At 37.2% G+C, this 25,659-nt stretch overlaps 1 protein-coding gene across 7 annotated transcripts in view; it reads left to right on the plus strand.

Annotated features, from left to right (window-relative positions):
• The window catches only part of EXOC6B (exocyst complex component 6B), a 609,008-nt gene that overhangs the window by 40,024 nt on the left and 543,325 nt on the right, over positions 1-25,659 (plus strand). Inside the window, exon 1 of one of the 7 annotated variants that reach the window (XM_078444599.2) lies at positions 23,108-23,236. The exons of the other annotated variants lie outside the window; for them this stretch is intronic. The gene's annotated coding sequence lies outside the window, so the exon portion shown is untranslated. Of the gene's footprint in view, positions 1-23,107; positions 23,237-25,659 lie in introns of those variants that run through there. 7 annotated transcript variants of the gene reach the window in all.

Below are 25,659 nucleotides of genomic sequence, written 5' to 3' on the forward strand. Positions count from 1 at the left end.
GCTGTCAGCTTTTTCTTTTTCTTGTTTACCCAGTTGCTTTTGTGTTACTGTGCTGTTCGTGAACTTTGTAAGTACACGTACATGCTATAGACTAGTCATCTACATGTTTTCATGAGGATCATCATGAATCCTTATGATCATGTTGCTTTGGCCTGTGTTCTCTATTTTTTGTGGCCCAGCATTTGAAACTTAAAAATATATGTGATGGGAACTATTTTATTTGGTTACTATTTGCTGAAATACTGGGATTTGTTGTGGTTTATGGGAACCCTTGAGACCAAATATGTTAAAATGGCAAAGTGAGAAAATCTAAACTCTGCGAGGGGCAGAGAGGGAGAGAGGTACGGAATCTGAGGCAGTCTCCAAGCTCTGAGCTGTCCACATAGAGCCTGACGCAAGGCTTGAACTCATGAACGGTGAGATCATGACCTGAGCCAAAGTTGGACGCTCAACCGACTGAGCCACCCAGGCACCCTTCCATATACTGATATAATTATTGAAGCTGTATGATAGGTACACAGTAGGAGATTCAGTTTCTCTAGAACTTAAATGAAATACTATTTTGGCAGATATTTTGATCCAGTTTAGTATTTCTAGAAAACATACAGGTCTAATTTGTGGTAATTTCTTTCTTTTTGATTTAGCATTTGATTCAGTTTGTGTTTCAATAAAATTAATATTTAGTCTAGATTCACTGCATACCAAAGTGGGAAAATCAATTACTAAGAACCAATGTAGAAATAATGTATTACGTATAATTAAGCATGTTTTCCTTAAAAAAATTTTTTTTTCAATGTTTATTTATTTTTGAGAGAAAGAGACAGAGTGTGAGTGGCAAAGGGGCAGAGAGAGAGGGAGACACAGAATCCAAAGTAGGCTCCAGGCTCCGAGCTGGCAGCACAGAGCCTGACATGGGGCTCGAACTCACGAGCCATGAGATCATGACCTGAGCTGAAGTCAGGAATTTAACTGACTGAGCTTCCAAGGCGCCCCACATGTTTTCTTTTTAAGACACAGAATATATTAAGATTTTTCTGCTGTTTTCTAGGTAACCAGTTTTCCATTGTGGAAAATTTTAAACATGCACAAAAGTAGAGAGACCAGTATAATAAATCCCCACCAAGTCTTTACCATCTATTTAGCTAATAAAAGAAGGGTGAAGAGTGTCTGGCTTAATTTTGCTAGACTGCAAATGTTCAGGGAGGATTTAATGCAGGCCATCAACTTGATGACCTTATTGATTCATACATAAGTGGTAGGAGGACTGTTTAGAGACATTTTAAAACTTAATAAAGGCAAAGGTGGACTGTAGTATCCTTGAAGCTCATTTCAAACTCTGCATTTCATATAAGAGTGTAAATGGAGGCCCAGAGAGGTGAAGTGAATTGCTTGAGATTATAAAATTTAATGGGAGAGTTTGGATTTAAGCTAGATTCTCTAACCCAAATGTGGTGGCTTTTCTCCTTTGTTGGTAAAGTATATTGTTTTGGCTGTACTTTGTATGGCTTTGAGTTTATGATAATTTTTCCTATGATGCTGTATTGGACTGATTCCCTGAGAGAGTCCTTAAATTGTTGTTTTTTTTACTTAGTCTCTTCCCTCTGATCCACCTTCAGCTTAGTTGCTCCTCCTCTTAGAAAAGATCCAGATACTAGGGGCACCTGGGGTGGCTCATTTAGTTGAGTGTCCGACTCTTGATTTTGGCTCAGGTCATGATCCCAGGGTCCTGGGATTGAGCCCTGCATTGGGCTCCGTGCTGAGCATGGAACCTACTTACCAGTCTCTCTCTCCCTCTGCCCCTCTCCCCCACTTGCATTCTCTGTCTCTCTCTTAAAAAAAAAGAAAGCAAGAAACAAAGAAAGAGAAAAAAAAATCCAAATTCTAGGCCATTTCATCCTTATCCTGCTTTTGTATTCTTCTATATAGAGGCTTCTTAGCTTTTTGTTAGCTTCCCGGCCCCCCCCCCCCCCCCCCCCCCCAATATTGGACTGAAAAGTAGAAATTCTTCTTTATGTCTAGCTAGAGTATCTTCCATTTCTGAGGAGTCACTGAAAAAAGGGACATTTTTGTCAGGACCAGGCAGAGGTATAACAAGAAACAGAGACGTAATTTATAAATAGCTCTTCCCTTGTCCCTTCAGAACACCACCCTTGCTGAGTAAGAGTACTGGACTAATGCTCCTTGGGTAGTGTCAGAAAGGATGATCCAAAAAAAAAGATGGAGAGGTCAGTGGTGCCATTGGCCTCAGGCATCATGATCCCAGTTTTGGGATTTCTGGGGGAGCTATTCCTTTGACTCTCACTTCACTCCTCCTGTTCCTTCTATCTAAAGTCTCCTCGGGGCGCCTGGGTAGCTTGGTTGGTTAAGCGTCCGACTTCAGCTCAGGTCATGATCTCACAGTCCGTGAGTTCGAGCCCCGCGTCGGGCTCTGTGCTGACAGCTCAGAGCCTGGAGCCTGTTTCGGATTCTGTGTCTTCCTCTCTCTCTGCCCCTCCCCTGTTCATGCTCTGTCTCTCTCTGTCTCAAAAATAAATAAAAACGTTAAAAAAAAAATTAAAAAAAATAAAGATAAAAAATAAAAAAAAATAAAAAAAAAATAAAAAAAAATAAAGTCTCTTCCCTCCATTAGAAGTCTTCCCAGAAATTTAATTTATCTACTCTGTACCTCCCCTCTTGAGAAGTATGGTAGCCTGAGGTGTATTTGCATAGAATTAATTATACTCTTTGGTAAGTTTACTTTGCAAAATAACCTTATTCCCTCTTGGCAAATTATTTCCTCTTTTATGGGTGCTCTCCTCTTGTGGTCTAAGTGAAATTGCTTCTGGTTGCAAATTGAGTTAGTTGTCTCCTGTGTCAGTAGAGACCAGTGAGGATGCCTGGGAGATCTCTTCCTTCAAATCTTTTTTTTTTTTTTTTTTTTAACTTATTTATTTGGAGAACCTGGGTGGCTCAGTTGGTTGAGTGTCCGATTTTGGCTCAGGTCATTATCTCACAGTTCAGGAGTTCGAGCCCCACATGGGCTCGCTGCTGTCAGTGCAGAACCTGCTTTGGATCCTCTGTCCCCCTCTCTCTGTTCCTCCCCTGCTCATGCGCTCTCTCTCTCAAAAATAAACAAAAAACATAAAAAAAAAAAAAGACTTAAAGTTTATTTATTTTCAGAGAGAGAGAGAGAGAGAGAGAGAGAGAGAGAGAGACAGCCTGTGCAAGTGAGGGCAGAGAGAGGGAGACAGAGAATCCCAAACAGGCTCTGCACTGTCAGCACAGAGCCCGATGTGGAGCTCAAGCTCATGAACTCTGAGATCATGACCTGAGCCGAAATCAAGAGTCTGATGCTTAACCGACTGAGGGATGCATGAACCTCTGTCCTTTCCCACTTTCAAAACTCTTGTGATTGCATTGGGTCCATCTAGATAATCCAGATTAATCACCCTATCTCACAGCTGAGTAGCAACTTTAATTCCACCTTTAATTAAAGTACAGCTTTAATTGCACTTTGCCATATAACCTAATATATTAATAAATTCTGGGGATTAGCACATGGGCATCTTTGGTCGGGTCATTGTTCTGCCTTCCACAGGAAAGGGTAGTTTTTATGCCATTCCACTGTTTAAAAACTTGGTTAGCTTATTGCTTACAAAAAGGGATTCTTATTTTTGGGGGTCGGGGAGTGGGACCAGAATCCAAATGCAATGAAATGTATGATTTCTTTCACCACAATAAAGGTCACACAGAAATTCTGTAGTAGTTTTGGGAGGGCCTCTTCTTCTCCTTCTCCTTCTCTTTTTTCTTTTCCTCCTTCTTCTTCTTCCTCCTTTTTTTTTTTTTTTTTTTTTTTAAATTTTATTTAAGTAGTGTCTATACCCAGTATGGGGCTCGAACACACAACCCTGAGATCAAGAGTCTTCTGCTTCCCCAACTGAGCCAGCCAGGTGCCCCTTGGCAGGGCTTCTTAAGGCCTATCTTTTAAGGCCTTTCAGTCTAGCCCTAGCTTAGCCTCTAGCTCTCCTCTTTCCCTGGCCCTGTCTCCCAACCCCAGTAATCTGGTTTTCTAGCTGAATGTTTCTCCAATCTGGCTTTACCTCAGAAACATCTGTGAGATGGTATAAAATTATGTAATTAAGACTGCCCCTTTCCAACCAGGATTGAGAACCTCTGATGTAGCCACACTGGACTGTTACTCCTAGAGATTTTCATCTCTCTCCTCCTCCCCTCACCTCCACTGTGTAAATTTCTTCAAGGTCCATGTGAGATGGCATCTCTTCTGTGATGTTTTCCTGACTCAATTCCTATTAGAACTTCTCTGTTACTTCTTTTCTACTTATATCTCACACTTTTTATGTTTCTTTTATAGCAATTAGTTTATAATATTTAGTTGTCCACATTTGTTTCCTGAACAGGTTATGAATTCCTTATTTCTAGCACCTACTGCAGTAAATGAGTCATGGTAGGTACTCAGTGTTCCTTTTGGTCATTTATCAAATAGCAGTTACTGAAGTTATTCATATACTTATGATTAGACCATAAACTGTCAGCACTTTCTCTAGGGAGTAAACAAAGGAAGTAGAAATTTATAAAGTGGTAGGAATGCATTAAAGTGTTTTTGATTATTAGTGGAGTTTATATGAATAAACTTTCTTTTCTGGTTTGTTGCTCCACATCTCCCTAAAATGTCTGGGTGATAGTCATCAAATTTCAAGATTATCTTTATGATTATATTTAGGACATTGACTTTGGAGAGCTCTGGAGGGACGGTCACTTCCAAACTAGTTAGTTATCTATCATTCCAGAGCAGTTGATACTGAGTTAGGTTAGGTGGTCCATGTGACTGCAAGTTTGGAGAGTCATGTCATATATAAGATGCCATAGACAGAGCAACAGTGGTTTCAAATATGGGCTCCAAATCAAAAGTCAAATGGCAGGTTATCTGTGTTTGATCAAGATTGAGCTGCTTCTAACAAGGACAGCTCTCCGTAGCATGTGATTTGATATGGTTACTGAGTTTACTGAGGAACAACATGGCAGTGGTTCGTGGGAGGGCAGTTAGTTGCTCATGATTTGAGTTCACCTCTCATCCCTAATACCGAGGAAGTCTTTACCAGTGGACACCTCCCTTTTGGAATGGGGTTTCAGGCAGCTCTTGCTGGCTCCAGTGGAGGGATCGAGCCCGAGTTTTAGTTTCCCCAGCACCTTCTTCACTTCTATTTTATCAATATGTCTTATGTACTGTCTATATAAGTAGACAATATGCCCATGTGATGTTTGTAATTATAGGTACAGATTATTCTGGCATCTTCTTATATACCTTATTCTTTCTAGTTCAAAGTTTAGCTTCTCAGTGCTAAAAGAGGCTCATCTTCCAGTTGAATTATCTTCTTTTAATAGTTTTTTTTCTTAAGCTCTACCTAGCAGCTTCTTCTTATATCTCATTTTCCTGTTTGCAAAGATTGTCTTTTCAACCATTTTCCACCTGAGAGCCATACCCACTCTCCAAGGCTTACGTCATTTGTCATCTCTTTTTTCTTGACTCCTACAGGTGGCTAAGTAATTCATTTTCTTCACTTCTGAAGAACATTGTTCATACCTCTATTATAGAACTTATCACATTGTTCTTACTTGTCAATTTTCCTTCCCCTCAAGACTAAACATTTTGCCTTCCTGTGAGTTTTGTATTTAGAACCAGTGCTTTGTAGTAATAATTTGGGATGGGTGAAGGTCGGTCTTTATTTGCAAAAAATTACTGTATTATAAATGCAACCTGTTTTTAGGCAGATTGGTTTTAGGAAAGAGTCTATATCGAGGTCACGGGGCTGAATTCTTTAGATACTATATGCCTCTTAACCATTTGGAAAGTTTTTGTGTACCTTTTGTGTAGGTCTGTGTCTGTCTGACCTAGATCACTGCCCTAAAGAAATTCTTGTGCATTTACATTAGGTTACATATAAAGGAAATGGTCACAGTAACTGATATTCATAATAGCTAAAACATGGACACAATTCAGATGTCCAAAAATAATAGAATTGATAAATAAATCATTGTATGTTCATATGGTAGAATATTATACAATAATGAAAATGGATGTTAACTATACTGGAATTAAAAAACTGAATAAAAAAATGTATTAACCATAGGTAAGATAGAACAACATGGATTCATCTTTTGTTCATATACTATTGAAAGAAACAGGGCAGGTAAGAATACAGTTCTATATTTCCTTTGTATAATATTCAAGAATAGTGAAAACTAAGCAGTATTGTTTATAGATGCATACATACATTGTAAAATATAAAGAAGAGCAAGGAAATGTTATCATAAACTCAAGTTCATGGTGACCTCTGGGGGGAAGGAATGAGGTAGTGATTGGGGAGGGATGCTATGTAGGGCAAAAGTAATAATGATTGTGGTAACCAAGTGATTTGGGGCCAATTATCTAACCTCTTACCTTCACTGTCTTTGGCTATCAACTCAAATAATCACCTTATAAAAGTGGTAAGGATTAAATGAAATAAACTATATAAAGCAGTTAGCTCAGTGTAGCTCAGTGTTTGGCTAATAGTAGACAGTAAAAACTAAATGATAATGTTTTCTTATTATATTGTGTCTCTCACTGATTTGAAGTAGATGCTGTTGGCTTTTGGCAGGGAGGATAAAATTCAAAAGAACTGGATAAAATTCAAATAAGAAAATATAGAAATAATGATAAAGACAAGGAAGCTGTATTTGGATGCTATCACTACTTTGTGTATATACCTTGCTAGTTGGGCATACTAGTTTGTTTAATCTTCAAAATGACCCTGAGACCAGATTCAATTATAAAAGAGTTAACCCATGTGTCATTATTACCATCTTACAATAGGTCAGTTAATTTTTTTCAGTGTTCTATAGCTAATAAATGGTAGAGCTGAGATTTGAATTAAGATTTTTTTTTCATTGTGCTGTTACTAATGACTAAATATGACTTGAAAGTTACCATAAAATAGCATTGCACATGTAAATACTCTTAGAAGTATTTAGTCAAGTTACACCCTGGGAAAGTTCTACTGAAGACCAATAGCTTATATTCATTTCCAGGGAGGGACTCCCATTTTCCATGGCTATGCAATGGAAGCTAATTGGTTAAACTAATTTAGTTTATTCCAGGCCCCAGGATTTTAAAAAAAATATTTTTTTAACGTTTTATTTATTTTTGAGGGGGGGGGGAAGGGGCAGAGAGAGAGAGAGAGAGAGAGAGAGAGAGTGGGGGAGGGGCAGGGAGAGAGGGAGACACAGAATCTGAAGCAGGCTCCAGGCTCTGAGCTGTCAGCACAGAGCCTGACATGGGGCTTGAACCCACAAACAGTGAGATCATGACCTGAGCCAAAGTCAGGCGCTTAAGACTGAGCCACCCAGGCACCCCTAGGCCTCCCAGATTAATTCTAATTTTATAGGGTCTAATCTGAAAGGCTGAAGCTGGGATTTGGGAAATCATTTGGAATCTAAATTTCAGTGAATTTAAGATTGCAAGCAAAAATTTACAGGGTTGTTTGTTGTAATACATTGCATGTTGATTTATTGTGTGCTTACTGCCTTTGACGTTTACTGTGAAGCTTGGTTAGATTTACAGTATACTCCATACTCCAAGGCTTAAAAAGGTGACTTTATGAAGGATTGCTTATCCACTAGGTGTTGAAGATATATATATATATATCCTTTGGGTATTGGCTCCTTCCCAGCTGTATTTGTTCTCTCATCATTATTATTTAATAAACATTTATGTAGCCCTTGGTTTTAAGTTTATTTTTAATAGGCCTATTTTCGGTTCAGAAAGTATGGTTAGTGCTGCTTTCAGTTTAAGCATAAGATAAAATTAAATGGCTTTTAAATATCACCCAGAGAGGTTGTAGTGGTATCGAGATGTATATTCTCAGCTCCAGATTGCTTGTTAGTGCTAATAGTAATCCTCTAGTCTAATTTGCTAGACGCTTATTTTTTCTACTGAGCAATTTTGGATTAAAATGGACTGCTTTTGTCTTGCCTCCTACATCACTTAAGAAAGGAGCTATGAACAGTTTGTTCACTATATTTAGCTTTAAAATTTTAGGAAGCCAGAGTAAGCTGAAAGCGTAGCTTTTTGTGGGACTGCTTTAGGTCCCAGAAACTATGTGAGTGACCTTTTAATAAGCTAATCACTGAGCCTTTGAAAAGGCCCCGTTTTTACATTATTATTATTTTTAAAATTTACTTTATATTATTATATATATTTTAAATGTCCACTTATTTATTTTGAGAGAGAGTGAGCACACATGAACAGGGGAAGGACAGAGAGAGAGGGAGAGAGAATCCTAAGTACGCTCTGTGCTGTCATCACAGAGCCTGACACGGAGCTCAGTCCCACAAACTGTGAGATCATGACCTAAGCCAGAATCAAGAGTTGGACGCTTAACTGATTGAACCAATCAGGTACCCCATATTATTTTATTTTATTTTATTTTATTTTATTTTATTTTATTTGTTCTCAGTATTTAATTTTGAGAGAGAGAGAGAGAGAGGGAGAGTGACTGAGCGTGAATGGGGGAGGGACAGAGACAGAGGGAGACACAGATTCAGAGGCAGGCTCCAGGGTCTGAGTTGTCAGCACAGAGCCTGGCACGGGGCTCGAACTCACGAACCACGAGATCATGACGTGAGCTGAAGTTGGACGTTTAACCAAGTGAGCCACCCAGGCACCCCTATTTTATATCCTATATAATTATTTTCATTTTTTATTTTATTTTATACTATTATGTTTATTATTATATATTATGCTTATAAATTATAAGTATTTATTTTATATTACATTTTTACATTATTGTTACATTATTACATATTAAAGAGCATATTGTATGTTAGGCCCCCCTACAGTTGAAGTACTGATGGGATACTAAATATACAGTTCTTTTCTTATTTCTATTTCGGTAGGGAAAAAAAAACCTCTTTTTTGCTACTTAGATTGTAGGAACTTGTTGCCTAAACTCCTTTAACTCCATTTCGTTTTTCTTAGATTTATTTGATTGTGCTCAATATTTGCCTTCTTGGGTTTAAAATTTAAAAAAACTATCTCAGTAAAGGTTTCTAATGCTCCCTTGGAATGGAGCTGTTATTCATTGAGAATACACTCATCGGGAATACACTCAACAGACCAATCCATTTCAGTTGACCATGTTAGAGAGCAAGGAGATTATGGCTATAATTTATGGCTAATGCCTTTTCCAAATTAGCCCGGTGCCATTCCTCTGAGCGTGGCAGCCCTAAGGGAGTCTGTGAACATCTAGGTAGTTTGGTGTAAGACCTGGTAAAATTTATAAAGAGAGGACAAAATCAGACTTTGCTTTCTATTAATTAGGTGGTGTAAACAGTAATTATTTTTACTGGCTTCTAGGAATGTTAGTATGTGAGTGTGTCAAGTTCTGTCACCCAATCCTTTGCTGACCCAACTTTTTATTAAGCAAAATTCCGGATTTACAGAAAAAGGGAAAGAAGAACCACCTAGGGTCAATAATTAATTATATACATTTGCCATATTTACTTTATATACATTTTCCCATTTAAGTATCAAATTGGCTTTTTAATATTTTTTTAAAATTTATTTTTGAGACAGAGAGAGACAGAGCATGAGCAGGGGAGGGGCAGAGAGAGAGGGAGACACAGAATCCGAAGCAGGCTCCAGGCTCTGAGCTGTCAGCACAGCTCAGAACTCACAGACTGTGAGGTCATGACCTGAGCTGAAGTCGGATGGTTAACTGACTGAGCCACCCAGGCACCCCACAAATTGGCTTTTTATTATATAGTTGAAAGAAAATTAGGTTTGGTGTCATCAGTTAGTACTGATTTTCACATTTTGACTTCTGAGTCATAAAATGAAGCTGTTTGCTTTCTGATATTAATGTTAGTTAATCCTACAAACATTAAACATGCAGTCACACCCACCTTTTAGGAACTTGGGAGGCATAGCTAAAATGAAGAATTAGGACACTGATATTAATTCCTATTTAGCTCAGAAGACGCTGAGTTGTTGTCAAGAACCGCAGTGGCTCCAAGTTGTTCCCCAACAAGCTAATCACACACCCATCCTAGTCTCTCTTCTAAACTTTTCCATCCTATATTATCTGGCAGTGGGGATGATGTAGGAAGAAAAAGGTTGGAAAGAAACTAGCATTTATTAAATTTTCTTTTAACATTTATTTTTGAGAGAGACACAGCGCAAGCAGGGGAGGGGAAGAGAGAGAGTCAGCCCAGAGCCTGATGCTGGGCTTGAACTCACAAAATGTGATATCATGACCTGAGCTGAAATTGGACACTTAACCGACTGAGCCACCCAGGCGCCCCAAGAAACTAGCATTTATTGATGGGAACTAGATGAATTACATGTTATCTCATATACTACTACTACTAATAATGTTATAGGGGCGCCAGAGTGGCTCAGTTGGTTAAGCATGCGACTCTTGATTTCAACTCAGGTCATGATCTCATGGTTCATGGGATCGAGCCCCTCATCAGGCTCTGTGCTGACAGGTGAAGCCTGCTTTGGATCTTCTGTCCACCTTTCTGCCACTTCCCCCCCCACCCCTCTTTTTCTCTCTCAAAAATAAATAAACGTTAAAAAAATTCTAAAAAACCCAAGTCTGTTATTTTCAGGTCACTGTGAGGACAGTACATTGGGTGCATTTGAATTAGAGATCTCAGGTGAAAAATGGTTCTTTTAACAATTTATGGTTGGGTAAACTAAGTCTCACATGATTGGCAATCTGGGTGCGACTTGTCAATACTGCTTCTTAGAGGAGAGTTGATAAAGCAGTTAGTTCCTTTGGAATTTCAGGGGGCTTGATAGTGCTAAGTGATAGGTTTTGTGCTTTTGCTCATCCTGGTAAAGAAACAGTGGAAAATTACAAGGTAAACCAGTCTAAACACAGCTGAATTTCACCACATCAGCATTCTCAGGAGGGATTGGTGCCAAACATGGCACCACACCCAGAATCAGTCAGGCACAGGCCATAAAAGAGCCTAAATAAGGAATTCAGTGGAGAGGTTGTGACTCATCTCAGGATCCTGGAGAAAAAGCTGATACGAAGATCTAAGGAGGAAACTAAGCAATGAATGGGGTCATCATTTCCTCAGGATTCTGCCAGTAGTAACACTGGGAATATGGGGGATTTTTTTATATTCTTGAAGGATACATGCTGTTAAGAATCTTCAATTCTAGAACATTCCCAGTTGAAATGTTGACGCATGGTAGTTTGCTAGGCACATGCACTGGTTAAATGACTAGAATTCACTTTCAACCCAGTACCTATATTTGTACCAGGTATTATTTTTGATAATATGAGCAGTTAAGATTTACTGAATACCTACTTTGTGCCAGGCCCTATTCTAAGGAGTTTTATGCATATTAACTCATTTTATATTCACAGCAACCTTATGAGGTAGATGAGGAAACAAGCACAGAGAGGTTGAATAATGCTGAGGTCATGGTTAGGCAAAGGAACTAGAACTTGAAACTAGGGAGTCTGAATCTAGTGTCTCCACTCTTGACTGCTATGTTGTATCAAAACCATTATGCTATATTAGGAAAATACTGTAAGGTTGGTATTATCTGATCCCTTTTATAATTTTTTTTTTTTTTTTTTTAAGTAGGCTTCACACCCAGTGTAGAGCCCGTTGTGGGGCTTGAATTTACGACCCTGAGATTGAGACCTGAGCTGAGATTAAAGAGTTGGATGCTTGGGATGCCTTTGTGGCTCAGTCAGTTAAGTGTCCAGCTTTTGATCTCAGCTCAGGTCTTGATCTCAGGTGGTGAGTTTAAGCCCCACATGTGCTTCACGCTGGGCCTGAAGCCTACTTAAAGAAAAAAGAAAAATAGAGTCCGACACTTAACTGATTGAGCCACCCAGGCACCCCTATAAACTATTTTTTTAACATCGTGCTTCAACATGAAACAGGTGAATATCAAGTATCAGAAAACTCTTTTAGTTACGTCTCCTTTCTCTAGCTCAGATGACTTGATGGGTCTTCTTTTTATTTTTATTTATTTTTATTTTTTATTTTTCCCAATGGAATAAGATCTTTATTTTATTATTTTTTTTCTGCTAGAAATAAAGGTGGTGTTTTATTTTATTTTATTTTTTTTTAATATATGAAATTTATTGTCAAATTGGTTTCCATACAACACCCATTGCTCATCCCAAAAGGTGCCCTCCTCAATACCTGATGGGTCTTCTTTTTAGTCTTTTGAATTTGTAGTGCCGTGTGACAGAAATTAGACCGGTACTGTCTTTCTGGGTCTTAACCAGAACCTTTTTGAAGTTTGTGTTAGAATTAAAAGTAAATTATAATCTCTAACTTTCCTTAAAACTATCTCTTACAGAGAATGTGAAAAAAGAGAAACCTGAAGATTGAGGCATATAGGCTTTTTAAAGATCTTCTGAGATGAATTCACACTGGTTGAAAGTCTCACTTTCTAATAATATGCAATATATTTTAGGTTGTCAGATAGTTTTGATTTAGAGGTCTTTGTGAGGTTTCTTTCTGGACCAAATTCCTTCTCTAGTCTCTATAGCTGTTTTCTCTAGCATTTTAATAAAGACTTAACTCAGTGTTGGTGTTGTCCTTACTTCCACCTGTCATTGGCCTAATTCAGGCCCTTATGTTTTGCTTGGACGATAGTTTCCTTAATGGTGTCTCCATTTCATTCTTTTCGATTTTTTCAACAACTCTATATTCAACAAGGTCTACTGTGTGTGAGATGCTGTGCTCTGCACTAAGGGTGTCAACAGTAAACAAGACAGACATGGTGTTGCCCTAGCAAAGTGTATAGTCAGCATGTCTGTCCATTTCCCACACCACTGCCATAAACTTTTTATGAAATCCACATCACATCTTTGCCTGCTGTAGACTCTTCATAGTCAAGTTATAGCATACCTTACCCATTCAAGGGAAGCCATCTTCGATTTCCAATGAAGCCATCTTCGATTTCTTCTTAGCAGCAGAAGCAATTTTTTTAATACTGGTTTCCCTAATACTTTATAAAATCTTCATCAGAGTATTCATTATATTGTATTATAGTTGATTGTATTAGTCTCCTCTGATTGTGAGTTTCTTGAAATTAGGGATAATATTTTATTCATGATTATTTTATCTTCAGTCTAATACAGGGTCTGGGATGTAAGTGCTCCATAAATGATTGAATTATGGTATAATCTTAGTACTTGCTGTCATATCATGTATGTATATTTTGTTTCCCCAACTACCAGGTCTTATAATTTCCTTTGTATTCCTTCTGACGTGCAGGCTGGTGCAAAGGAGATAATATATCTTTATTTTATTTTTTAGTTTATTATATTTAATGTTTATTTATTTTTGAAAGAGAGAGATAGTCAGAACAAGAGCAGGGGAGGGGTAGAGAGAGAGGGAGACACAGAATCCGAAGCAGGCTCCAGGCTCTGAGCTGTCAGCACGGAGCCTGACACGGGGCTCAAACTCACGAACTGTAAGATCATGACCTGAGCTGAAGTCAGATGCTCAACTGACTGAGCCATCCAGGCACCCCCCCATAATATATCTTTAGATAAATATTTACTGATTATTATTGTTTTTTCAGTATCTTCTGCATGCTAGCTCTTTTGTTTAGAAAAGCATTTCTTGGTCTCTGGTTTTGCAAAATGTCTGTATTTAAAAAAACCAGTATTTTCTTTAAAGGGCCTTATTTAATTTCATGCCTATCCTAAGCAATTATTTATCTTATTGATACGGTGATTGATAAGATGGATCTTGCTTCTGTTTGGCTGCTAGAATACTTAGAGCCAAATTTGTGGCTTACCTTCAAAAAAGGTGATTTCTTGATATGCAGCTTATGTAGCCTCTTCACTTTGTAGTGATTGCTCTTCTATACTTATTTAATGTTTCATCATTTGTATCTTTATATGCCGCTCTGTTAAAATTTTTTTAAACGTTTTTATTTATTTTTGAGAGAGAGTCGTGGGGGGGAGGGACAGAGAGAGAGGGAAACACAGAATCTGAAGCAGTCTCCAGGCTCTGAGCTGTCAGCACAGAGCCCAGTGCAGGGCTTGAACTTGGGAACCACCAGATCATGATCTGAGCTGAAGTCGGACACTTAACCAACTGAACCACCCAGGCTCCCCTTTATATGCTACTTTAAATCCTTAAACTAACAAATGACTGAGAAACCAGCAGTACTTTCACTGAACACCTTCTTAAGGCACAGTACTAAGTTCTGTGGGATACACAGAGATAAATAATACAAAATATCTGTCCCAAGATGATTGAATTTGTAGTGTAGAAAACACTAACTTAGACAAGAGGGCTTTGGGAGCTGATGAGAGACATGGGCTTTGGAGACTCAGAGAACACTTCTGTAGAAGGTGACTTTATCTATACCTACCTACCTACCTCTCTAGAGAACATGGGAGAGGGGTAGAGAGAGAGAATCCTTAATAGGCTCTGCATTGTCAGCCCAGAGCCCGATGCGGAGCTCTAACTCATGGATCATGAGATCATGATCTGAGCTGAAATCAAGAGTATCTCAGGCGCCCCTGAGGAAGGTGACATTTGAACTGAATCTTGAGAGACAGCTAGGATGTGGATTTGTAGAGAAAGGAAGGATTGGGCATTCTAGTAGTTGGAAACAGTAAATGACCAACAAAATATACTTTGTGATATTCATTAGGATTACCCATTCAATATTTCTCTCTCTCCTCCCAGGCACTTGTCATGATTACTTGTCCTTGCCCCTTTGAAGTTAGGTATGTCCATGTGAATTGCTTTGACCAATGATATGTGAGCTAAAGTGGCATGAGTCATTTCAAAGTAGAAGTTTTAAAGAGTCCATGCATTCACTATACTTTTTTCCTCTGCCACAGTGACCTGCGGTGATCTGATTGGCATGTGGGCCAAAGATGATCTGTTGCCTGTATTTGTAAATAAAGTTTTATTGGAACATAGCCTAGTCATTTCTTTCTTTTTTGGAAAGATTTTATTTTATTTTTATTAAAGACATATTTTTCTAATGTTTATTTATTAGTGAGAGACAGAGAGACAGAGCATGAGCATGGGAGGGGCAGAGACAGGAGGAGATACAGAATCCGAAGCAGGCTCCAGGCTCTGAGCTGTCAGCACAGAGCCTGATGTAGGGCTCGAACTCACAGACTGCGAGATCATAACCTGAGCCGAAGTCGGACGCCCAACCAACTGAGCCACCCAGGCACCCCTGAAAGATTTTATTTTTTAAAGTAATCTCTTTACCCAGCGTGGGGCTTGAACTCACAACCCCAAGTTCAAGAGTCACATGCTCTTCCAACTGAGCCAGCCAAGTGCCCCTGCCATAGTCATTTCTTTATGTATTGTTTGTTGCTGCTCTCGCACTATAACGGTTAAGTTGAATAGTCGTGACAGAAACCATATGTCCCACAAAGCTGAGAATATTTTCTATCTGGCCATTTACAAAAAACTCTTGCCGACAAGTGCTCCAGATGTTGGCTGCTTCTTAGCATCAGGACATTGTAGAGTACAGCCTCCTTTCGACCCACAGTATACACTGTCAGCAAGAAATAAAATTTTGTTGTTGTAAGCCACTATATTTTGGGGTTGTTTGTTACGGTAGCATAATCCTGTCCATCCTGACAGTCAGGCTGTTTATAGGAAAAGAAGTTTTTTCTTGGAGAGGAAGAAACCTGTTGAAGAGGAGTGGTTTGAAGAAAATATGGATAGGAATGGTCATGTAATATTGTGAAAGTAGTAGACTGTTAGGCTCAGGTGTTTAGATTTTATTTAGAATTCTCAGTATAGAATCAGGATTTGGGATTTTTTTCCAAGGGACAGAAGAAGAGTATGGCAGGAACTTAATGATAAAAAGATTAACCTGCTGAATAGTTATAGAGGGGTCGGGAGCAGTGGTTGAGTCAGGAATTTGATCTCTATAAAATAAAGCAAAAGTCCCTGAAAATCTGACAGGAATTTCACTTGAGGTTTTGTGTGTTCTTTTTAAAGTTTTTAAATGTTTTTATTTATTTTTGAGACAGAGAGAGACAGAGCATGAGCAGGGGAGGGGCAGAGAGACAGGGAGACACAGAATTCAAAGCAGGCTCCAGGCTCTGAGCTGTCAGCACAGAGCCTGATGCGGGGCTCGAACTCAGGGACTGTGAAATCATGACCTGAGCTGAAGTCGGACGCTCAACCGACTGAGCCACCCAGGCGCCCCGTGTTTTTTTTTTTTTTTTTTTTTTTTTTTTTTTTAATTGAAAAAGTTGCAGTGACTTAGATTCTTATCCTGTTTAAAGCTTAGTAGCAACCTCAGATTTTTGGCAATTTGAGCAGTTACACAGGTGAGGAAAATCATTGTCAAGGGAGTTGTGATAGCTGAGGGCCAGTTTCTTCCTTCTTTCCTTCTTTCTTTGATTTCCTCTTTAAAAAAAGTTTTTTTTTTAAATTTTAAAGTTTATATATTTATTTTAAGAGAGACAGAGACAGCACAAGTTGGGGAGGGGCAGAGAGAGAGGGAGACACAAAAATCTGAAGCAGGCTCCAGGCTCCCAGCTGTTAGCAAAGAGCCTGATGCGGGGCTCGAACCCACGAACCATGAGATTGTGACCTCAGCTGAAACCAAGAGTTGGACGCTTAAAGACTGAGCCACCTAGGTACTCCTCATTTCCTCTTTTTTAAATGAAGCAAATAACGTCAATTATTCAGTGAAATTTGGTGTCAGATGGCTTAAGGTAGTTTAAAGCGAAAAACAGTCAGAATTAGGCTTAACTCCATCCCATTGCTTAATCTGGTATATATATGTGGAAGGAAAATTTTGTCAGTTTGCCAACTAAGAGTATACAGCTGCTCCTTAAGGTTAAAATATAGTATTTTAGCATACGGAATCCTTCAGTTTTCCTAAAGCAGCTTCATCATACATATGCTGTACTGAAGATATACAGAAGGAAAAAACATAGAATAACAACAACAAAAAATGCTACAGAAAATCCCTGTATAATCAGGTTATTTTGTAATGTGGTGGAAGAACTATGTTCTTTCAATCCTGCTTTGCTCTAGTGAAATAAATGATTTTTTTACTTGTTTTGATTATACTGGAGTAGGGGCATTTGGGAATTTAGGAAATTCAGTATATTGCCGGCATGTTTTTGTTGTTTATTAAGCTATTATTCTTTTTCTCTTAGAGTTTATATTCTAATAATACAACATGTTACATATAGACCACTTAAAAATAAATAGTTTAAAAATATTTTCTGCTTTTCTTCTGATTATGAAAATAATACGTGTTTACATTGATTGGGACTCTGGTTGTAAGTGACAGAAACTCAGCGTGAATTAACTTCGGCAAAACCATGAGCAAGCATTTGAAGACAAGGTGAAGCTGGGGTCAGGTTTAAGACTGTGACACGGGGCTCTTGTGCTGACCTGTTGGCAACGTGTTTTACATTATTAACAGCTTTTTTTCTAGGTAGTTGAAATACACACACATGTATATGTAAATATGCAATAAGATTTTTTGTGTATATGTAACATGTATATTTATAACATTATATAATGTTACGTATATTTTATGTAGGGACAGCAAACTATAATATGTACATTATATATTTGTGTATATACACACATACATGCACACATTTTTTATGGGGAGAAAGAAATAGATGAGTGTGGGATTCTGTGTCAGTGTACTTACACCTTTAATTACAGCTCTGTGACTTGGCAAACATCTGTGACTTAGTTTCTTTGTATGTAAAATGAAGGTAATACTGTTACACTGTATCATGGGATGGTTTCAGGTTAATTAAGGTAATACATAAAAAGTGTTTAGGATAATGTAATAAACATCATTATTTTTATTTTAAAGATCTTATTTTTTTTTAAGTAATCTCTACACCCAACATGGGGCTCCAATTTACAATCCTGAGATCAAGAGTTACGTGCTGTACTGGCTGAGCCAGCCAGGCACCCCTGAATATTTTTATTATAAATACTGTTATGTTTGTATTATACTATTTATGGATATATATGCTGTATGTATTTATATTTCATTAATATCTGTACAGGTGTCATGGATTTTGTATCCTGCTTTTTTCACTAACTTGTTTTTTGTAATGTTTTGAACTTCAACACTTTCTAGAAACCTCACAAACTTAAACTTTGGAGTTTTTTGGTGATCTTCACTTTCTTCTGAAACATGGCATTTTGGGAAAAACAATGAGTATGATAGCTGTTAACTCAAAGGTGTGATGTGTTCTGAAGGAACATGAGATGACTAAAGGCAAATCTTAGTCATGGTTTACAGTTCTTGGCCTGAATGTTTTGGTTAGTACACTTAGTATATCCCTTTCCTGAACTGAAAAGATGACTAGCATAAACAGGCTAAAGATTAACCAGAGACTCACTATCAATATAAAAAAATGATAGTTTTTTCATTTTTAGTATGTTGATTCCTATTAAGGCACTAAAAGGTTGATTCTGTTTCTACCGTAGACAGTACATTATTGTAGAAAGAACGTCTGCAGACTAGTGTTTGGATACTAGTTTTCTGAACCTGTAAAATAGAGACGACAATGCTACCACTATTATGCTGTTTATCTAAAAATTATCACATCATCTTGATGGATTGGCCATTTTACCATTATGTAATGTCTTCTTTCTTTTGCAACTGTTTTTATCTTCAGGTTTATTTTGTCTAAATTTAACTCTTTTGGTTTGTCCTGTGAATCTTTTGGTTACTCTTTGCGTGGAATATCTTTTTCTATCCATTAGTTTTCAACCTATTTGTGTCTTTGGATCTAAGATGAGTCTCTTTCTTTTTAAAAAAATGTTTACTTATTTATTTTAAGAAAGAGTATGTGTGCAAGTGGGGGGGGGGCAGAGAGAGAGAGAGGGAGAGAGAGAGAGAGAGAGAGAGAGAGAGAGAGAGAGAGAGAGAGAATCCAAAGCAGGCTCTGCTATTAGCACAGAACCTGATGCAGGGCTTGATCCCACCAACTGTGTAATCAGAACCTGAGCTGAAATCAAGAGTCGGATGATTAACCAACTGAGACACCCTGGTGTCCCTAAAATGAGTCTCTTAAAGACAGTATATACTTGGATCATGTTTATTCTGTTTTGTTTGTTTTTGTTTCATTTTAAATCCATTTCATCAATCTCTGCCATTTAATTTAAAAGACAAATCTGTTTTCATTTATTGTAATTATTGATATGGAAGGATTTACTTTTGCCATTTTCCTGTTTGTTTTATATATCTTATATTTTTTCTGTTCCTAAATTTCTCCATTATGTATTTTTTATATTTATATCTATTTAAATAAATAAATGTATATTAATATTATATTATCATATTTATATTTTATATATTTATATTATTATATTGTATTTATATAAATATTTCTATAAAATAAATATTTATTATATTAGGTATTTTCTAGTTTTAATACTTTGGTTTCATTCTCTTTTCTTTTACTATATGTTTTACGCTTATTTTCTTAGTGGTTGTCCTTGGGGATTACAATTAACATCTTAATTTATGGCATTCTACCAATTTGAATTCAACAGTATACAAAAACTTTGCTCCTACAGAATTCCCTCTTGTCTTTCTGTTGTCATAAATTATATCTTTATACATTGTGTGCCCACCAGAACAGATTAGAGTTATTGTTTTGTACAGTTGTTTAAAAAAATGTTTATTTATTTATTCTGAGGGGGTGAGGGGCAGAAAGAGAAGGAGAGAGAAAATCCCAAGCAGGCTCCGTGCTGTCAGTGCAAAGCCCGAACTGTGAGATTATGACCTCAGCCAAAATCAAGAGTTGGACACTCAACTGACTGAGCCATCCTGGTGCCCCTGTACAGTTGTTTTTAAATCAGATAGGAAAAATGAGGAGTTATAGGCCAAGAGTACATTAATACTGACTATTATATTTACCTGTGTAGTTAACCTTTATTGATGTTATTTCCTCATGTGGATTTGAGTTACTGTGTTTTCATTTCAGCCTGAAGAATTCTCTTTAGTTTTCTTATAAGGCAATTTATTAATGATGGACTCTTTCCAGTTTTTATTTAGGCAAGAATGTCTTAATTTCTCCTCAATTTTGAAGGATAGTTTTGCCAGATAATTAATTCTTGGTTAACAGTTTTGTCTCTTAGCGCTTTAATATGTCATCTCATTACCTTCTGGACTCCATGGTTTCTGATGAAAAATCAGCTGCTAATCTTACTGAGACTTCTCGGTACATGACAAATCATTTTTCTTGCTACTTTCAAGATTCTGTCTTTTAAAGTTTTATTATAATGTGCGTTAGTATGGATCTCTTTTAAGTTTTCCATACTTGGAGTTTGTTGATCTTCTTAGATGCGTATATTCATGTCTTTCATCAAGTTTTGGAAATTTGTGTCCATTATTTCTTTCAAATATTTTTTCCGTTCCTTTTTCTCTCTCTGCCTAGGACTTTCGTAATGTGTATGTTGGTACACATTTTTCATTTTTTTTTCTTTCTGCTCCTCAGAATGTTTTTGCTTTCTGTTCCTCAGACTGGATAATTTCAATTGATCAGTCACCAAGTTAGTTGATTATTTCTTTGTTTACTTAAATCTCCTAGTAAACCCATCTCATAAATTTTTTATTTCAGTTATTGCATCTTTCAACTCCAGAATTCCCATTTTATTTTTTTTTTTTTGTAATTTTTATCTCTTTATTGACATTCTTTATTTGGTGAGACATTATTCTCATAGTTTCCTTTAAGTCTTGTCTTTCCTTTAAGTCTTTTTCCTGTTTCCTTTTTTTTTTCCCATGTATGGTCCATACTTTATTATTTCCTTGCATGCCTCATAATTTTTTTGTTGAAAACCAGACATTTTGAATATCATAACCCTTTCCAGGGTTTGTTGTTGCTGCTTGTTGTAGTTGTTTGTTTGTTTAGTGAATTTTCTGAACTAATTTTGTTGTCTGTATTATTTGTTGGGTGTGGCCATGGAAGCATATGTTCCTTTAACTTAGTGGTAAGCTAATCATTTGATGGAGATTTTTTCAAACACTGGGATTCAGCTGTTTTTTTCTTGATTAATCATTCCCTTGGTTTCAGCAAGCTTTTGATTAGTATCAAGAGTTCTGAGAGAATTGATTTTGACCATTCTTGCCAATTTATTCATTATTTTTATGGACTTTTGGATGGACTTTTGGTTTCCCATCCTGACATTTTTGCCTCTGACTTTTGAGGAATCACATTAATTTCTTCACTCAGTAAATATTTATTGAGTCCCTGCTATGTTCCAGACACTGCTGGACATACTTACATGCAGCATTCAGAATACTGAGCTTCCTGGGAAGGCCTGAAGGCAAGAGGGGTTGGAAGCTAACATTCACTGGTGCTGGTGAACACTATTGTATAGTATTTGATTTTCGTTTTTATTCACAATTCCTAATGATCAGAAGAGTTGAGCATCTTTTATGTATATTGACCAGTTTTACTTCTTCTGCTATCAGTTGGAAACTCATAAACTTTGTCCATTTTATTTTCTGTTGGGTTGTTTGCTTTTATTTACTGATATTGTAGGACTCTTTATATATCATGTATGTTAAGCTTTTGTTACATGTTTTATAAATACATTTTCTCATTTTGTTTTTTGACCTAATTTATGTTGCAAGTGTTTTTTTAATTTTTTGTTTTTAATTCATTTTTTTATTAAAAAATGTTTTTAAATGTTTATTTATTTTTGAGAGACAGAGAGAAACAGAGTGTGAGTGGGAGAGGAGCAGAGAGGGAGACCCAGAATCTGAAGCAGGCTCCAAGCTCAGAGCTGTCAGCATAGAACCTGACGTGGGGCTTGAACTCACAGACTGCAAGATCATGACCTGAGCTGAAGTCGGACACGTGACTTTTTTTTTTTTTTTAAGTAATCTCACACCCAATGTGGGGCTTGAACTCACAACCCTGAGATAAAGAGTTGTATGCTCCTCTGATTGAGCCAGCTAGGTGCCCCTATATTGCAAGTTTTTATAGAGAACTTTAACATATTATTGTAGTAAAATCTACCAGTCTTTTCCTTTGTGGCTTCTGAGTTTTATGTTAAATTATAAAAACAATATTCAGATTTTCTTTAGGTATACTGATTTTTTAATTGATATTTCTGTTGAGATCATTGTAGGTTCACATACAGTTGTAAGACATAACAGAGATATCCTAGGTACTCTTTATCCAATTTCCTGCCAGTAGTAACATTCTGTAAAATAGTAGTACAACATTAAAATTAAGATACTGACGTGATACAGTCTGCCAGTGTTAGTCATATTTCTATGTCTAACTTGTAGTCATCTATGTATGTGTATTTAGTTTTGTACAATTTTATTTCATGTAAGTTGGTGTATTTCCCAACACAATCAATATACTGAACAGTTTCATCACCATAAGGATCCCTTGCATTACCCTTTTATTATCATTTTCACCTCCCTGCTGCCCCACCTCATAACTACTAACTACTGATCTCTCTCCATTTTTGAAATTTTGTAATTTCAAAATTGTTGTATAAATGGGATCATACAGTATGTATTAGTTACCTTTTGGGATTAGACTTTTCTTTTCACTCAGGGTAATTCTCTGGAGATTCATCCAAGTAGTTCTGTGTATTAATAACTTAATCTTTTGTGTTGCTGAATAGTATTCCATGATACGAATGTAGCACAATTTAACCACTTGTTGGAAGTCATCTAGCCTGTTTCCAGTTTCTTAGCTGTGGTATAATATGAAATCTATATTAGGTCTTTTTCTCTGGTTCCTGGCTCACAGCTCCTAAAACTCTTGGCATTGCTTGAGTGATAGGAGCATCTTTTGTTGTTCCTAACATATATCCCTTTCAGCCATACCTCAGCTTATGCTAACGAAGTGACTCTTGGGGGATGCTTAGGTGGCTTTAGAATGGGGTCTAGTCAGCAGAAAGACCTCTTTGATTAGAGGGTTAGAACTTTTAGCCCCATACCCCAGCCTCTGGGGAGGAGAAAGAGGCTGGAGATGGAATCCAGTCACCGATGACCACTGATTTAATCAATCATAAAATTCCCTAAAGAATGGGATTTGGAAAGATTCTAAGGTGATGAACACATCAAAGAGCTTGGGAACGTGATGTGCCTGGAGAGAGCATGGAAGCTACCCATACCCCTTTTTCCCATGTCAGCTTTATAGATCTCTTCCATTGGCTCTTCCTGATTTGTATCCTTTATAATAAACCAGTAGTGGTAAGTGCTTTCCTGAGTTCTGTGAGTTGTTCTTGTGACTTACTGAACCTGACCTGGAAGAGGGGCATAGGAACCCCTGAATTTGTAGTCGATCAAGCATAATCTGAGTGGCTTGGGTACCCTGTTTGTGGCTGGTGTCTGAAGTGGGGGCATTCTTCTGGAACTAAGCCCTTAACTTGTGGGGTCTGACATTAACTCCAGTAGTAAGTGTCAGAATTGGTGTCAGAGAATCAGACAATTGGTGTTGGTAAAGACGGCACATATTTGATATCAAGAAGAGAAAGAACCTTTCACTTATTATTATGGATAAAGCTGCTATGAACGTTTGCATACAAATTTTTGTATTTTTTGGTCAACATAGGTGGTCATTTTTCTGGAATAAACACCCAGGAGTGCGGTTGTTGAATTTTATGATAAGCGTATGTTTAGTTTTTTAAGAAACTGCCAAACTATTTTTCTGAATGGCTGTACTGTTCTGTGCCTTCCCACCAATAATGCATGAGAGATCCAGTTTCTCTGCATCCTCACCAGCATTTTGGTGTTGTCGCCTCTTTTTATTTCAGCAATTCTGATGTACAGTGATACTGTAATATTGTTTACTGTGATTAAAGTCCATTTTTTAGTTTACTTATTTTTAAGTTTATTTATTTTTGAGAGAGAGAAAGAGAGAGTACGTGTGAATGGGGGACAGGCAGATAGAGAGGAAGAGAGCGAGAATCAGAGAGCCCAATGCAGGACTTGATCTCACAAACCCAATCTCATGAACCCATGAGATCATAACCTGAGGCAAAATCAAGAATCGGGTGCTTAACTGACTGAGCCTCCCAGGTGCCCCAAGTCCATCTTTATTGCTGTGTTGTATAGAATGACCGATTTATTATTTGCACTATTTGTGTGGGATTTACTATTGTTCCAAGTTTATGTTTTCGTAGATGTGGCCTGTTGCCCTTCTAAAGGTTGACAGTACTTAGAAACTTATGAGACTGGATGGTGATACTGATTAGCGTGAGTTTTTGAGGGTGTATAATGAAATATGTCAACATTTGAAAGACTTAACAAAACCAAGTGAACCAGTATTTTTCAGATGACCAACGCCCTATGATACAAAATCATATGGGTACAAGATTCATTCATTCAAAGTGTAAGACAAATGGATTTTATTCTGAAACTCATAAAGTTTTGAGGTTGTAACATAAATTTGTATATATGTATATATATAAAAATACATGGAAAAGCTTTAAAAATACATTGTCGTTTTTCCAACTGCATGTGTATGAGGGTTTTCCTCCTATCCTTCAGCCAAAACTCTGCACTGCAGTAGATTGAATGTAGGAGTGGTTATGGAATCCAGATGTATTCTGTTAAGCCAGCCATTAAAGAGATTTGCATGACTGTAAAACAAGCTGTTCTATTTTTTGTTTTAGAATGTATAACTATTTTTCATAAAATATATTCTTTAACATTTTTTAAAAAATGTATTTCTGAGAGACAGAGACAAAGCATGAGCAGTGGATGGGCAGATAGAGGGAGACACAGAATCTGAAGCAGGCTTCAGGCTCTGAGCTGTCAGACACAGAGCCCGATGAGGGGCTTGAACCCACGAACCATGAGATCTGACGTTTAACCAACTGAGCCACCCAGGCGCCCCAACATAAAATATATTCTTTAACATGTTTAATGGGTTGTTAATTTTAAATGAATTTTTTACTTTCTCAGTTTTAATTTCTAATGATAATATGTATGTATATTCATATGTTCATATGAATTCATATGAAAAGTTCTTTAGAGTCCTCAATTGTTAATAATGTAAAGGGCTTCTGTATCTAAAAAGTCTGAGAGCTGCTAGTTTAGATGAAAGGAGATTGAAGAGGCACGACAACTGAAGGGAATAGATGATCCTGGATGGGACACCCTCCAGGAAGAAATGAAAATGCTCTAACGAATATTATTGGGACGGTTGACAAAATTGGGATGTGGACTATGACTTAGCTTATAATTGTATCAATGTAAATTTCTTGAATTTGCTAACTGTGCTGTCGTTAGGTAAGAGAAGAAATACACACTGCGGTTTTAAGGGCTCAGTGTATGAACATATGCTCAAATGGTTTAGGAAAATAAAAATGTATATATACATACAAGGAATGATAAAACAAATGTGGCAAACTTACACATTGGTGAATTCTGCGTAAAGGCTATTACAGGAGTTCTCAGTATTACTCATGCAGTGTGAAATTATTTAAAAATTAAAACTAAAAAATAATGAAGGAATATAATGAAGCTTTAGAAGCAGATTTTACAGGTTAATCGGTAAGTCTTTTATTGTGTTAGTGAATGAAATGTTTCCAGCAGTTGGTACTCTAGCTATGTAAGTACTTTGTCAGTTTCACCACTTTTCCGGGGACACTCCTTGTGCTCTGCTGCCC

Source organism: Panthera onca, chromosome A3, assembly GCF_046562875.1.
Source record: "Panthera onca isolate mPanOnc1 chromosome A3, mPanOnc1 haplotype 2, whole genome shotgun sequence".
Lineage (NCBI taxonomy): Eukaryota > Metazoa > Chordata > Mammalia > Carnivora > Felidae > Panthera > Panthera onca.